The sequence below is a fragment of the Melanerpes formicivorus genome, unplaced genomic scaffold (assembly GCF_026170545.1).
Source record: "Melanerpes formicivorus ecotype bairdi unplaced genomic scaffold, bMelFor1.0.p_v2 SCAF_16, whole genome shotgun sequence".
NCBI classification, from domain to species: domain Eukaryota; kingdom Metazoa; phylum Chordata; class Aves; order Piciformes; family Picidae; genus Melanerpes; species Melanerpes formicivorus.
The window spans coordinates 8,056,343-8,071,033 of NW_027142368.1; the positions used below are offsets into that span (position 1 = coordinate 8,056,343).

Here is a 14,691-nt window from a genome sequence, read left to right on the forward strand (position 1 = left end):
GGCCTGAAGATAAAGGAGATTTTGGGAAATACATCAACAAATCTTTCTCTGTTTCCTGGGGGTGGCTGGTTGTTTTCAATGTTCTTTCATTAATGTGATTTATAATATAAACTATATACACTGACTTCTATACAGAGAAATTAAATAGAAAAAGTGATTAATTTTCATGTCTCTAACATCCTCAATCTCCTCTCTGACAATTTACTTTTCTTCTGTGTCTCACTTTTTTTTTTCTTTTCTTTTCTTTTTTTCCCTTGTGCAGAACCCTTTCCAATTTCATTTAGGCACTTAAAGTGACAATGTCTAACCAGATCTATACCTTTGCTTTTTGTGGGCAGAGCTTTCTTCTGGCAGATGAGATCTGAACAATCTCTTCAATAGCCTGTCTGCCCCAATGTATTTAAAAACACCCTAGATATTTAGTTATATACATATATATATGTGTGTGTGAATCTGTTTTGCAGCATGCAGAACTCTTCTGAAAATGTAAAACCTACTTCCAATGTACTTGAAAACATGGAGAGCAAAATCCCACGCCTGCATGGGGACAAGTTTGAATGTCATGGATGTTGCTGAAGCTGGGTATGATTCATACTTTCATTCGTAAGTGCTTTGGAGTTCCTGCTTGTCTAGATACTCTCAATATGTAGCATTTGTGATGTAAACAGGAGACCCAAATTTGGCAGTTTAAGTCCTTTGCTGACTTTTGAAACCTGTCTTTTCATTTTTTTTCTGAGTAAATATTTAAAGCTATGAAAAGCATATTCCACAACCTTTCAAGATCAATTTCTTTTATGAAGAATGTCAAAATAAATAACTATTTGTAATTTGAAATGAAGTGTATGTACAATCACAGGGATAAGTACTTTCTTCTTCCTTACACACATGCATACATTATTACTATACTGAGGAATACATTGGGTGTGCATTTAATATAAAAACCTTTAAGTAGCCTAGCTCTCCTGTCTGTCCACTTGTCATGGATGTCACGGATATTTCCTTTGACCTTAATAGAAACACTGCTAGAATACATAGATGCAGGTTGAACAGTATTTACTTCTAACCACAGTATTGTCAGAGATGTAGGGGCTTTATAAAGGTTTATTTCATATTTTTTACTAATGTATTTTCATATAACTTTGTGCCCTCCTCCCCTACCTCCATCTCTAATGTTTCATTAGCATCTTTTTATTATTATTTTTTAAGTAGAAGTAATTTATTTTTGTTTGCCACACTAATAACCTTAGGTCCTGGGAGAAAAAAAAATTAATCTTTGTATGGGCAAAACCCCCAGTAATTTTTTATTTTTTTTTTTTCCTTTCAAGATGGAAACTATTATTCTACTGGATCTAATTACTAGTTGTAAATTAGGTATCTTTTCTGCAACTGATTTAATCCCAAAAGGAAAAATTGAACTTTTAAAACTTGACCTTTATGCCAGTGATTCTGTAGAATGTCTTAATATTACTATTAGTAATGGAAACCATTTTATTTTTTATCATATTACATTTTTTTGATTAAAGCCATAAATCAGATTGCTTCAAAACTCCAGTAGTAGCATAATGTGTATCTAGCTACTGATTTATTTAAGAAATATCTGTTCTATTGCTGTCTAACACTTGTGTTTATTTCCATGTCTGTCTTAGAAGGTTAGGGACATTTTGTTCAGTTATTTGAGAAGAAATGGGAGTAGATCCCTTACTCCTATCAGCATGTAACTTAAGTTTGCTATTAACTTGATCCATGCAATTACAGCCATTGACTCCTAACTTGACTAGGCCTATGCCTAGCTTTCTTGAATTAAGGCCTCTGATTGGAAGAGGATCAGTTACAGTTACCAGCCAGCTGTAAATGTTCTTTTAAGATGCAAGGAGGTATTCTAGGCACTGGTTCACTAGTGTGGCAGTTTAGGCTAAACTAGGACACCTAGATAATTTGGAAGCTATTTCAACATACTGCTCTTACTGTCTTGCTCAACTAAAGCCAAGTGACAAGTGGATAATGCTGGTGTGGGAGCAGTGGTGAGTATCCATGTAAAAGTCATTTAGCTGAACAAGTACTTTTCAACTGTAACTTCCCAGAAGCAGGTAACAGCACTTTGAAAGAAAACCAAATGTAGTCATCAGCTTCCAGGCATCACTTTCCCCTTCTGAAGGCATCTTTTAAAATCAGTATTGTCTGATACATCAGGATGGGTATACTGTTAGATACTGGACTTCGTATTCTCAATTCTCTAAGGTCTCTTCCAACCTAAACCATTCTATGAATGTATGAATACATGTTACTGTAGTTTAGTCTACAGTAGCATGCACCAGGGTACTGAACTGCAAACTGCCTGGAAATTCTTGAGTTTGCATATTAATCAAACTATATCAGTCATCCTCAAAGTGAGTAAGATGGAGTAGAATAGAATAGAATAAACCAGGTTGGAAGAGACCTTCAAGATCATCGTGTCCAACCCATCAACCAATCCAACCCACCTAAACAACTAAACCATGGCACCAAGGAGTAGTGAGAATGAAATTGGCCTCTCAGTGAGCTGCTTATGGATGTCTGCCTGGAGTTCAGAACCGATTTAATTTACCAAAGGACAGGATTGGTACTGTTACTGTCTTGTAGTCCTCTGCTGCTGGAATCGCCATCCATGATGCAGTATGTTTATAAATAAAACTGTGTTTCTATCTGCAATCTTAGACTGGGATGCAGAGTCAAGTTGTGTTCTTTCTGGCTTCCACATCACCACTAATAAAGTTGCTGCTGGAACTTAGTCAAGAATTCTGTTGATTCAGAGGCCGGTGAAGAAACTCCCAGAACTATGTTGCCTCTGCAAGCATGAGTAGAATTTTATTTATGTCAGTCAAGTGACTATGCATGCATGCAGATCAGACAATTTTAAATGAAGAAAGATGCAATTCCTTCTGGATATTATCTTGTGGGGTAAAGAGGGGCTCCCATTTACACCTCAGCAGATTATTCTGCAATTTCCAGGTGTATATATGGTAGTTTATAATATGCTGGGAACACAAAACTAAGAGAAACACTATTAAGTAGTTAATAACTAAATATTGTTCAGGAATAAATCCTTATTTGCCATTGAGACTGTAGGAATATAAAAGGAAACCGAAACTCATGCATGAATGCAACAATAACATGTTTACAATTAGTGAAACACTTCTGCAGAACACTTCAGTGACTGGGCATTGCTGTAAGCATTGGAGAAAAGAAAAAGTTTTCTTAGAAATTAAATTTAAGTAGACTGTAAATCTTGAAGGGATAACTTCAATGTCTTTTTGCAAAGCTTTAGAGCAGATTGAATAAAATTTAATTTTCATATAACTGAGAAACTAAAATACTCACTCATGATGCTGGGAAATGTTTAGACAAGCTAATTTTTTCACCCATGTCCTTTTTATTTGTGTCTTTAATGCAAGTCCTAAGTAGGACCTGCCAAGAGTCAGTGACCATGAATTACACCAAAATCCTTTCTCCATTAGAGATTCTAAGTTTACTGTGTTCTCTTCTCCTTATAGGTTACTATGAAGTACCCTAATCCTTGATGGCATGAGGGAGAAAAGACCTACTTTGACCTTGAATGTATGTACACTTTCCAACCTGACGTGCTAAAGGTATTGATCACTTATGTTGTCTGCCATAAACCTAAAGATTCAGCCTGCTGTACTGGTTTGAATGTTAGGGAAGAACATTCTTCAGTTGTTTCCTGCCTTCCTTTGCAGGACAAATTTTAAAACATTCACATGACATCCTCATAATTTTTCCACTAAGTAATCAAGCAGTTTAAACATCAGCAGAGGGCAGTATTGAGGTATGAATGTAATCGTAATAAACTGACATGAATAAGAAGTGTACTTTCTGTGAAAGAATCACAGAATAGTTTAGGGCGAAAATGGTCTGCGAAGGACATAGTGTCAGTTCTCATCTCAGAGAGGCAAATTCAGCAAGATACAATCAAAATGGGCATTATAATGTGTCTACATTGTTCTTGAAGAGCCTGCAGTCTGATATTTCTCTCCAAATCACATTTATATGCAGTTGTGAAACTGGATGCAAAGCACCTCAAGTACTAAAGTGTAGTCATTTTGTCTAAATAATATGTAAAAAGAAAAAAAAATTGTTTGCAAGGTCAGGACACAGTGGTTTTTAGCAGTTGCTCTTACACATTCTCAGCAACTTGAATAGGAAAGCATCTAAAAAAAAAAGAAAAAGAAAAAATTAATCCTATAGTATTTTGTCTGTTATTTCTGGAAGGCAAAGTTGACCACAATGGTTACATCTATGTAGCTTCTACTGAAACAATGTGTTCATGTTGGTTGATTGCCCATTGTAATTGCCCATTGGAATGGGCTGCCCAAGGAGTTGGTGGAGTCCTTGTCATTGGAGGTGTTCAGGAGGAGACTTGATGGGGTACTTGGTGCCATGGGTTAGTTGTTTGGGTGGGTTGGATTGGTTGATGGGTTGGACGTGATGGTCTTGAAGGTCTCTTCCAACCTGGTTTGGTTTATTCTAAATAAAGGTTTATTCTAAAATAAAGGTTGGGTGGGTTTTTAAGTATAGTTTCTGTGGCATTTTCCACTGGATAGTAAGATTTTATTATTTTTCTTTCTACACCTATGTTGGAGAGCTGAGATAGTGACAGGAAGGATTTTGGAAAGTGAATATTGCTTTAAGGTTTAAAAACTATTTTGAAGATGTGCTGTACTGAATTTGTGGACAGATTTATAGAAATCAGAGGCTTCTGCAAATCAGTAAGTTTTACTACAAAAAAGATTTCATTTTTATTTTAATATAAACATTGTCCTAGCCTGTCATCAGTACTTGAATTAATTGCAGTTCTCCTTTCCAATCTGCTTGCATATATTAGGTAATATTTTATTGGCTGAAATGGTAAACTGTTGAATTTTGTAGGACACAGCATGTTCCTTAGTTTACCCAATTCTGCAGTGCTTTTCAAGAGTGTATTTGAGAGAAAACTGCAGACTTGCAAGCTATGGAACAAATGTATATCATAAAATACTAAACAGAATGCTACATTAGGGAGTTCATTGACACTCATCTCTCATAAAAGCACTAATAGTTTGTGTAATTGCCTTTAAGACAAATGTTTTACTGCTGTCTTCAGCCTGAGAGGCAAAGTTGTTACATCTCATTGTCTAGTTTTCAATCTTTTTTTGATCAATTATTACAATGTTTATTCAGACTAAATCTTTCTGATTCCATGAATTAAATCTCACTGCTGAAAAGGAGAATATCTGTTTTCTAAATACTTTTTGCTTCTAGAAAAGTAAATACTTAGAATATTAAGTCACTCTTGCCAGTAACACAAGTGTTTGCCTATTGTTGATGGCAAACTGGAACAACTCATAAAGTGATTGTTGGCATCTTAAAAGCACTTTCAACTAGATTTGAAAGCCGTTTAGCTGATGTTCTGGCTCTTGTCAGACAGCGAGCTACTCCTTTAACGTAAGCAGTGGGGTTTAGTTAATCGGCAGTTTGGATTCTTGGCAGCTATCCAAACAAATTAGTTTAATGTAGCTCAGGCAAATGGCCATGTGCATTTTTGAGTGTTGCTCTGTATCTGTCCTTGCAAGAGAAAATACCACTTGATGTAGATTTGGTCAAATGCTTCAGGGTCCTTAGGTGGATGCAGACTAGGCCTGAACTGGTCTCTCCTTGGTATCCAGCAGATCATGAGTGTTGTATGTATTTTGGTTGTGATCAGAACTTTGGCAGGAGCTGTATGATATTTTCTAAGGGTAGCTATTCTGTGCCAGGGCCTCCACAGCTTGAGTAGGCCTAGCTTCCATATCAGCACTGTGCTTCCCAGTGTCTCCGGCTCCTGAAGCAGTGTGAGACTGCTCCTTCTGCCACTGTTAAAACATCTTATGAGTGTGATAGTTGGAGGGAGATCCGAATGAGTAGACAATATATTTTTGGTCACTAAGAATCTTTTATCTTTGATAGGTGGGAATGTTTGTCATGCAGGAATAATATAAATGCAGAAGATGTACTCACAGTTAGTATGTTATTTTAAAAAACTCTAAAATATTCTGTGTTTCAAAATGCTGAAGATCTCTTTATTTTTTGTTTGAGTAAGATCAGGGACTTTTTATTGTTGAAGTAAAAGAAAAAAAAGATTTTTATATTAAACATGCATGTGAGTAATATTAGCTGTAGAATGGAGGTAGGCATGAGTGTGAATGTAATGTGGTAGTTGAGTGTGATGGAAGATGTTGGCAGGGAAGTGAGAAAGTAGTTCTGTACTTTCAGTTTATGACAACTGCCAATGACAATACTGGGTTTTCTGAGTACTGACTAGGACTGTGTGATGGGTAGGAACACAAAATTTACAACTTGGCCATCCCAGTAGTGGTAATATGGGAAGGGCCTCTACTGTGAGCTTTTATCTCAAAAGGGATATTGAGGACAATGATGAGGAACTGACCAAATCATACCAACATAGAAGTTATGAATGGCCTTTGTTTAAATCATTGCTTTTAACTCTCAGGGTACTGTGGTGTATACCATTGTAACAGTAGACATTTAGCACTTCTGCTGACAGCCCTTGCAGTGAATGTTTGGAGTGTTCTTGGTGAAAAGCCATGCAAGGTCACACGTCGTATCATCTGGTAGCTGTAAAAAGGTGAGATATGTGAAATTACACAGGGAGGCAACTGAATTACACCTAGCAGGCTGCAAAGGGAGCATATCCCTCGTGCTTTCAGAGGTAGGTAGTAAGTCTACCAAAAAAAAAAAAAAAGGTATTTTAGTCATGAGCTTGTGAGATTAAAGTTTTCTGAGTAGATTCAAGCACGTAGCACTATAGATGTTTTATGCAACATACTGTGTTTGCTGTTCCTCTTCCTTTCCCCTACCCAGACCTTAACATATTGTCCACAAATGGCTGCCAAGCAGTTCTGTACTTACATGAAGAGATTCTATTGTGTATGCTCTAGTTTTACATGACAAACTTTACTTTAGCTGCATGGCAAATTATAGGGAGAGGTTTGGGATCTTTTCTGTTATCTTAATATTGTAAAGTTTAGTTGTGACTCTTGTGGTGACCAGTTGCTCTCTTGCTTAGTTTAGATTTTGTGACTATTCTAATGGGTTGAGTAAAGAGAAGAGGATATTGTTTATTTTCACTTTCCTTTATAGGGTTTTGGTTTGTGACAGTTCTCTGTGAAATTATCCATATGTTTCCTTAGTAGTTTTCAAGGAAGGTTTAAGTTCATTATTACACAGAAAAGGATGACAAATATCCAAGGTGCTGGTCTTGTTTTGGGAAATTGGATTTTGAGCCAACATTTTTGTTTGCAATAAAATCAGTGGGATTTACTGTAAGGATGCCTTAATACTTCTTATATTAAGGAACAACTTTGAGTGAATTTAAAATACTTCCTTTCCCAAAATTTATTTTGAATCTTTTTTAAAAAGGTGTGGGGAAGGGGAATTTCTTGCAAACATGTGTGGGGCACTTGTAAACATATCTTTCTTGAATTCCAGGGATTGGAAACAACTGTATGTAGTGCATCTTCCTAAATCCATGTAGCTAATTATCTACAATAAACTTGATAAACCCAAGCAAATTAGATCAGTATATCTCATAAGAAAAGTTTTATGTGAGCCCTCTACCTCTGATTTAGAAATAAAATTGGTAGGAATTTTCTGTTTGTTTTGGAACGATTGACACTTGTAAAGGTGGATTTTCTGTGGGTTCCTTTACTAGTGAAATGTTGAAAGAGCATCCATGTAAAGAAAAGAAGAAAGCTTAACCAGTAACTCATCTCACAGATATTCAATGGCATTTTTTGCCACATTTCTTCTGCAAGTAGGAATGGATGTTTAGTACTGAGCAGATGGTACAGCACTGAGGAATAATTGATGAGTTGGTATTAAGTAATCTCTTTTTTAAGTTATATTATTTTCCTTACTCCTGAGATTCTGTAAAAAGGAAGAAAAATCCAACCTTAAATTCTTTAGTGGTTGGATACCTGTCTAGTTGATGCATAACTGGAGTGGTAGGCAATGGCTACTTTACCTTACTGTATGGCAGTAAGCTTGACTTTTATGGATTACTGATAGCCAAATCCATTGCTACCTTTTTTCTATCATTTTCTTGTGTCTGTGTTTGAAGACTCAGGAAAAAACATCAATTTAAATATGTTGTATATATCAAGTAAGCTGTATTTGGACTTGGCAGTTCAAAACCACAAACCTCCAAAGGCCAATGCTAACCCTGCTTAGTTGTGAAGAAGATCAGACCATGCTCAGGTAGTACTTAAGCCTGCAAAAGCATTAGACTATATTTTCTGCTAATGCACATAGTATGTTCAATGCAATACGTGTTCTGTAACTAAACATTCTGTTTATTGGAAAGGATCAGTATTCTGGAGGTGAGATTAGGAACACAAGATGCATTACGGTCTGAGTGAGAAAAGGGCTTGCATGGGAGTTAAGTGCTATGGGCTGTACAGCAGCTTGCTTCAGCTGCTGGAAACTAAATACCTGAACTAAGCTGTGTGTCTCATGAGCAACATCATCAATATTGTCTTGCTATGACTGAAAAAATAATGTCTGTTCAGCTCATGGTTTCAAGGTGTTTCCATATAAATGAAACTGTTTTGAAACATTGAGGTGTGACTTTTAAGACCAGAAAGATATGACAATACAGAGTGAAAGACTGTAATGCTTTTATGAAAGCTTAAGGCCAGTCAAACAAAAAAAGGTGTTTACAGCAATTATCCTCTACTGGACTGCAATGTGTAAAAAGAGAAGGCTTTTAGAGACCAAGAGAAATACTTGTGTGATCGAAGGCTCACCTGTCTTCCTCTAACTTATCAATCAGGTTAGTAAGATATCTCCTGTACAGAAAATTGAAGAGTATCTGAAGCAGTTACAAATCCAAAATACCAGCAGAGCTATTCTCTGTGGGGCAAAAAGTCCATAATTCTCATTAAATGTGGTATTTGCCATACAAGTATTTAAGATGATGGAACTGAACACTGAAATACTTTGCAGCATAGATACAGCATTTTCTGCAGACGGTTGGTAGTGAAGAAGCTGCAGATGCTCAGATGGTAAGCTATTTATGACAATAGCAACTTACAATGTAATTAAGTGAAATATGTAGAGACGTGAATAGTAGAACTAAAGCTGAGAAATTACAAAGACTGTTGCTCTCCAGATACCATAGAGCACATAAAAGGCATCATCAGTTTATCCAAATACAATGTTCTGTGATTTTCTCTTAACATTATATGAGCTAGCCACTGCAATATTCAAGTAAAAAACAGTAACTCATAATACAATTAAGATACAATTTGATCCTCTGACTGTTGTATTGATTGCTATCTTCCTTTTGCTATAATTTGAATAAAATTAAGTTCAGAAATTTTTGCCTATTTTTTGTCATGACACTTTAGATAGCTTTCATGGTTTAGAGTTGTAACTAAGTTTCGGTAATCAAAGTATTTTCAAATGGAGTCTATCATGATGGGGTAAGTAAACACATTTTACTAATTCAATGTTTAGCTATCTTCCCTGACACTGCAACATCTTCCCCCTCCCCCAGTCCCCATCCCTGTGCATAGTCTTCTTTACATTACCACTTAGCAGGGTACTAGTAAATGAGCCAGAAAAGCTTTGCCTTGGCACACTTTCACTGACTTCAGTTGGGTTTCAGTAATGAAACCCAGGCATAGAACCATAAGAGTTCAACAATCTGCTAATAGCACAGTGCTGTGAAGCATCAGATGTATAAGAGAGCCTACTAAAGTAAAGCACTTTTTTCCTGAGACAGTCCTTTTCTGGGAAGTTATTTGTGTGGGGGATTTTGGGGTGACTTTCTTTCAAGCCTGAGGTTGAACTGCAAAACCTGTAGAATATTCAAGCAATGTAAGTTTTTTTTTTTCTGTGTATCAAACCAGTAGAGAAAGTTAGGAATTATAATTAGGTAGGATTTTGGAAATCAGGTATTGTTTGTAGAAAAGAGAGGGGTTTGTTTACTTGGGTTTTGTTTGTCTGGCATTTATATTTTTGTTGGTATTGTTTTCACAAGAGGAAATGATACCTTTGTTTTCTTGCAGTTTCACAGGCTAATGCTTCTCCTGCTCATAACTGTCACAGGATTCATTTTCTATAGCAATAGAATCATGTTACAGCAAGTGTAACAAAACCCCATAGTGATGACACTGCTAATTGTGTTACAGCCAGTTTATTTGTGGCTGATAAACCACACTTTCACGCTTATGTTTTAATTGTTCTATCACACACTCATTAATATGACATATAAGTTGTATTTTTCTAAAGGAGGCTTTTTTATAGATAGTAACCAACTTAAGCAGCAAAGGGAGAAATGTATCCACCATCTAACTATTCTTTTTTTTTTTAATGAGAGGAGAAAATGAGTCATAGCTACAGCAGGGGAAGAATAAGACAAATAAAAGCTCCTCACAATAGCTAATAATTACAGAAAGTACCATGCTGGCCTTAGGATGAGGCTGTTGAGAATAATACATTTAATAGCAACATTCCTTGGTACACTTGTGAGAATGAGATGTCTAACTGGAAATGCTGGCATTGCTTCTTGTAACAAGTATCTTGAAAGGCCTCTTTTTTTTAGTCAACTGTGCATAAAGCTGTGAACAGGACAGAAATTTTCCTATAGCCAGTGACTTCAAATTCTATCCAGCTCTTGCTATAATCAATGGGATTATTGTGGCTGTCAATGGCTCCATGTCCCAGTGGAGGCCAGTGACAAGTGGAGTCCCTCAGGGATCAGTCCTGGGACCTGTCTTATTCAACATCTTTGTGGGGGACATGGACAGTGGCATTGAGTGCACCCTCAGCAAGTTTGCTGATGACACCAAGCTGTGTGGTGCAGCAGACACGCTGGAGGGAAGGGAGGCCATCCAGAGGGACCTTGACAGGCTGGAGAGGTGGGCACAGGCCAACCTCATGAAGTTCAATAAGAGCAAGTGCAGGGTCCTGCATCTGGGTCGAGGCAATCCCAGGCACAAATACAGGCTGGGCAGTGACTGGCTGGAGGGTAGCCCTGAGGAGAGAGACTTGGGGGTGCTGGTGGACAAAAAGCTCAACATGAGCTCTCAGTGTGCACTTGCAGCCCGCAAAGCCAATCAGATCCTGGGCTGCATCAGGAGAAGTGTGGCTAGCAGGTCGAGGGAGGTGATCCTCCCCCTCTACTCAGCCCTGGTGAGACCCCACCTGGAGTACTGTGTCCAGTTCTGGAGCCCCTATTACAAGAGGGATGTGGAGGTGCTGGAACGTGTCCAGAGAAGGGCCACAAGGATGATCAGAGGGCTGGAGCACCTCTCCTATGAGGACAGACTGAAGGAGTTGGGGCTGTACAGTCTGCAGAAGAGAAGGCTCCGAGGAGACCTAATTGTGGCCTTCCAGTATCTGAAGGGGGCCTACAGGAAGGCTGGGGAAGGACTTCTCAGGATATCAGGTAGTGATAGGACTAGGGGGAATGGAATGAAGCTGGAGGTGGGGAGATTCAGGCTAGATGTGAGGAGGAGGTTCTTCACCATGAGAGTGGTGAAACCCTGGAATGGGTTGTCCAGGGAGGTGGTCGAGGCCCCATCCCTGGGGGTGTTTAAGAGCAGGCTGGATGAGGCTCTGTCCAGCCTGATCTAGTGTGGGGTGTCCCTGCCCATGTCAGGGGAGTTGGAACTAGATGATCCTTGTGGTCCCTTCCAACCCTGAATGAAACTATGAAACTATGGAACTGCTGACTTCACAGAGGTTGTGCATTTTCTCTGTAAAGGAGAATAATGCTTGCTTTATTTTTCCCTGTAAAGACTGAGTAGTCTTACTCACGTGTAAAAACATAAGTGATTAAATTTCTAAGTTCTAAGCACCATTATTTTTTCCTTCCTCTTCTGCTTCAGCTGCAGAAGACCTACATCCAGTTGGTGTATTGCTAGCATGAATTTGTATTGACTCTATTTAAATGTAGGATTAACACCATAAACATGACAGCAGGTATTACACAATTTGAACTTCTCTCCACATAATTTTCTCTATTACCTTAATTTTATAGAATCTGTAAGTTAGTGTGTAGTAGTGAAAACTGTTTATTTACTTTCAATGGTAGTGACAAAAGGAACCTCTACTGCTTTGGCATATAATACAGTCCTAAGGATGCTTTTGCTTAGACTATTGTTAGGACAGCATTATGATGTAACATTATGATGTTACATGGTCTAAGTTTTAACAGAACTAACTTTTTGTTCTCATCATCTTTGCTTCTATTTAAGGTAAAGGGAAGCTATGCAAGCTTATTCTTCAGTCATTTTCAGGAAAAAAAATATTTAGAACTTCACTGTAACTGCCTTTTTTTTTTTTTTTTAACAAATTGAAACTACTTCAATAAATAATGGTGGGAGAAGGAGAGGCAGGCAGAGTGCTAACTTTTGATCATACTTGCCCATCTGTCTTCTGCAAAAGAGCTACTTAAGTACCAGTAGGACTCAAAGATCCTAAAATTGTTGTTCCTGACATTGTAAAATAATACTGTCCCTGTCATGAAGAGCTTGCAGCATAAACAAGTTAGAGTAAGTTGAGAGAAATTGACCTAAATAATTTTACCCAGCAGACAGTTTTGCTAAATAAAGCTATTTTAAATAGTTAAAAGTATGAAGATGCATTATCTAAGGGACATAGATGGCATTTATTTGCTTCAGTCTTTAACAGACTCTTCATGCATGGGAATTGCACAAATATCTAGAGTTTATAGAAGTAAGGAATTCAGTATTGTTGGGTTAAGTCTAAAAAGCCTACAATGTAACAATAAGCCATTGGAAAAATACTGTCAGTTAGCAAAAGGGTCCTTCTAGATGTAAAATAAGCATCCATGCTTGGAGGGCTCAGCTCTATATTTTAAGGAGAAAGAAGGTGTTTTAATAAAATATTTTAAATGAAAGTAAATATTGAAATGTTTAAGAAACACAGTCATTCCCAGACTGGAAGTTTCTATTCCCCTGGTTTTCAACAGCAGCTGGAAAGTTAATTAAAAAATAGTAATTCTTTTTGTATGCTGCAGGGGCTGCTGTTAGGTTCAGTTAAATGTAGTTAAAGAATCGTAATACATAGTTCTTGTGTGCTACAGTGATCTGATGCTGAGAATTGAATCCTATAGATAATGAGTTTGAATCTAGATCTCCAGATAAAACGCATCCCTACAACTAAATGTATGCATCCAAAACCCACAATGCAAGATTTCTTTTTACTTTGTACAACACTGGAAGTTTGAAGTCTGTTTTGATCAAGTGAGTATGAGTGGTGTGAACTCCACAGTTCATTTGTTTTTTGCTGCAGAGTTGCTGTTCACCTCATTTTCCTTTTCAGAGGGAATGTTGTAACTGCTGTCCAGATGGCAACATACAAATAGTTGTTTGCATGACCATTGAAAAAAGGTGAATTCAAAAGCTCTGTTATTGAACTCCTGTTCCATAATTTGATTTAGTAGAAGTTTGGCTTCAAAAGTGGGATTAAGCTGTTCAATTGCAGATGTATGGAAGCCAAAATTTTGACTAATGGTATTAGAAATCTGGTAAAATGTTCAAAAGAGTGAAGATGACGCAGGATTTTAATGCAGCAAATGGCTTATTGGTGCAGTGAATTTAATCCTTTTAGCCTTCATAATTAAAATACAAATCTTGACAGGATTTTTAGTAAAGTATTAATGAAATCCACCAAAATATGCCTAAGTCTACAAAGTATAACATTTGAGTAAAGTTCTTTTTTGAAGCTCTCAGAGAGTGATGTGAAAGAGCTAAACGGTCAAGTGCTGCAAAAACTCTGTAGCTTTGAGACAGATAATGTCTTACTTAACTGCATGTAGCAGATTTTTGACTGTCACTTCCCAAATGAGTAAATCTGGCCTACCAAGTGGGATGATGAAAGAGATGGGTGCTAGATCTAGTCACTTTAATTACCTGGATTTGTTCCACTGGAATGTGGTTGCCAGGATATTGTTGCCCGAGCTATAGAGAAGACAAATGCAGATGCTATATTCTTGCTTGTACGGAGTATAAGGATAACAACATCTCTGCAAAGTTTTCTGTTTGAGCATTTCTCATGCAGCTCAAAAATACTGTGTAATAGTCATCTCTGTATACTTGGAAGTGTGGCATTATCTCTGCTTCTTAGCCTGAACAGAGAAATTACTCTGTATCTGAAGATACATCTTATATCAAAGAAACAAGAGAGACCTCAGCAAGGTAAGAAATTAAATTTCAGATGGATATTTTCACTTAATTCCTGATTTTATACTTGTGTAAGGCAACATATTCATATCATTAACTGGGCATACTACCCCACTGAATCTCAGAGTTTTACAGACTAATACAGGATACGTGATTATTCTACTGAAGTAGGATCATTCAGCCTGCTTCTTCAGATGACTTGCCTTACAAGAATTTATAAAGCTGGCTTTTGTGAACTGTAGGCTGGAAGACGACATACTGGTACTGAATCAGTAAAACAAACTACTTCAAGTACTAGTCCAGCAATTGCAGCACAGAGGTAATAAAATTATTGCGGTGTCCAGATTGCATTCAGTATGTGACTTCAACTCGGCTCAGCTGTATTTGGCCTAGACCATTAGCACTGTACAAGTTCAAAGGGTGACTGCTTTTTTTAGTCAAATAA

General features: G+C 37.4%; 1 protein-coding gene across 4 annotated transcripts in view; it reads left to right on the forward strand.

The window, feature by feature from the left end:
• The window catches only part of IRAG1 (inositol 1,4,5-triphosphate receptor associated 1), a 77,768-nt gene that overhangs the window by 902 nt on the left and 62,175 nt on the right, over positions 1–14,691 (forward strand). For 2 of the 4 annotated variants that reach the window (XM_068147985.1, XM_068147986.1), the window contains exons 2-3: positions 465–582; positions 3,531–3,594. The gene's annotated coding sequence lies outside the window, so the exon portion shown is untranslated. Of the gene's footprint in view, positions 1–464; positions 583–3,530; positions 3,627–14,691 lie in introns of those variants that run through there. The other 2 variants (XM_068147984.1, XM_068147992.1) reach the window with 2 other exon arrangements.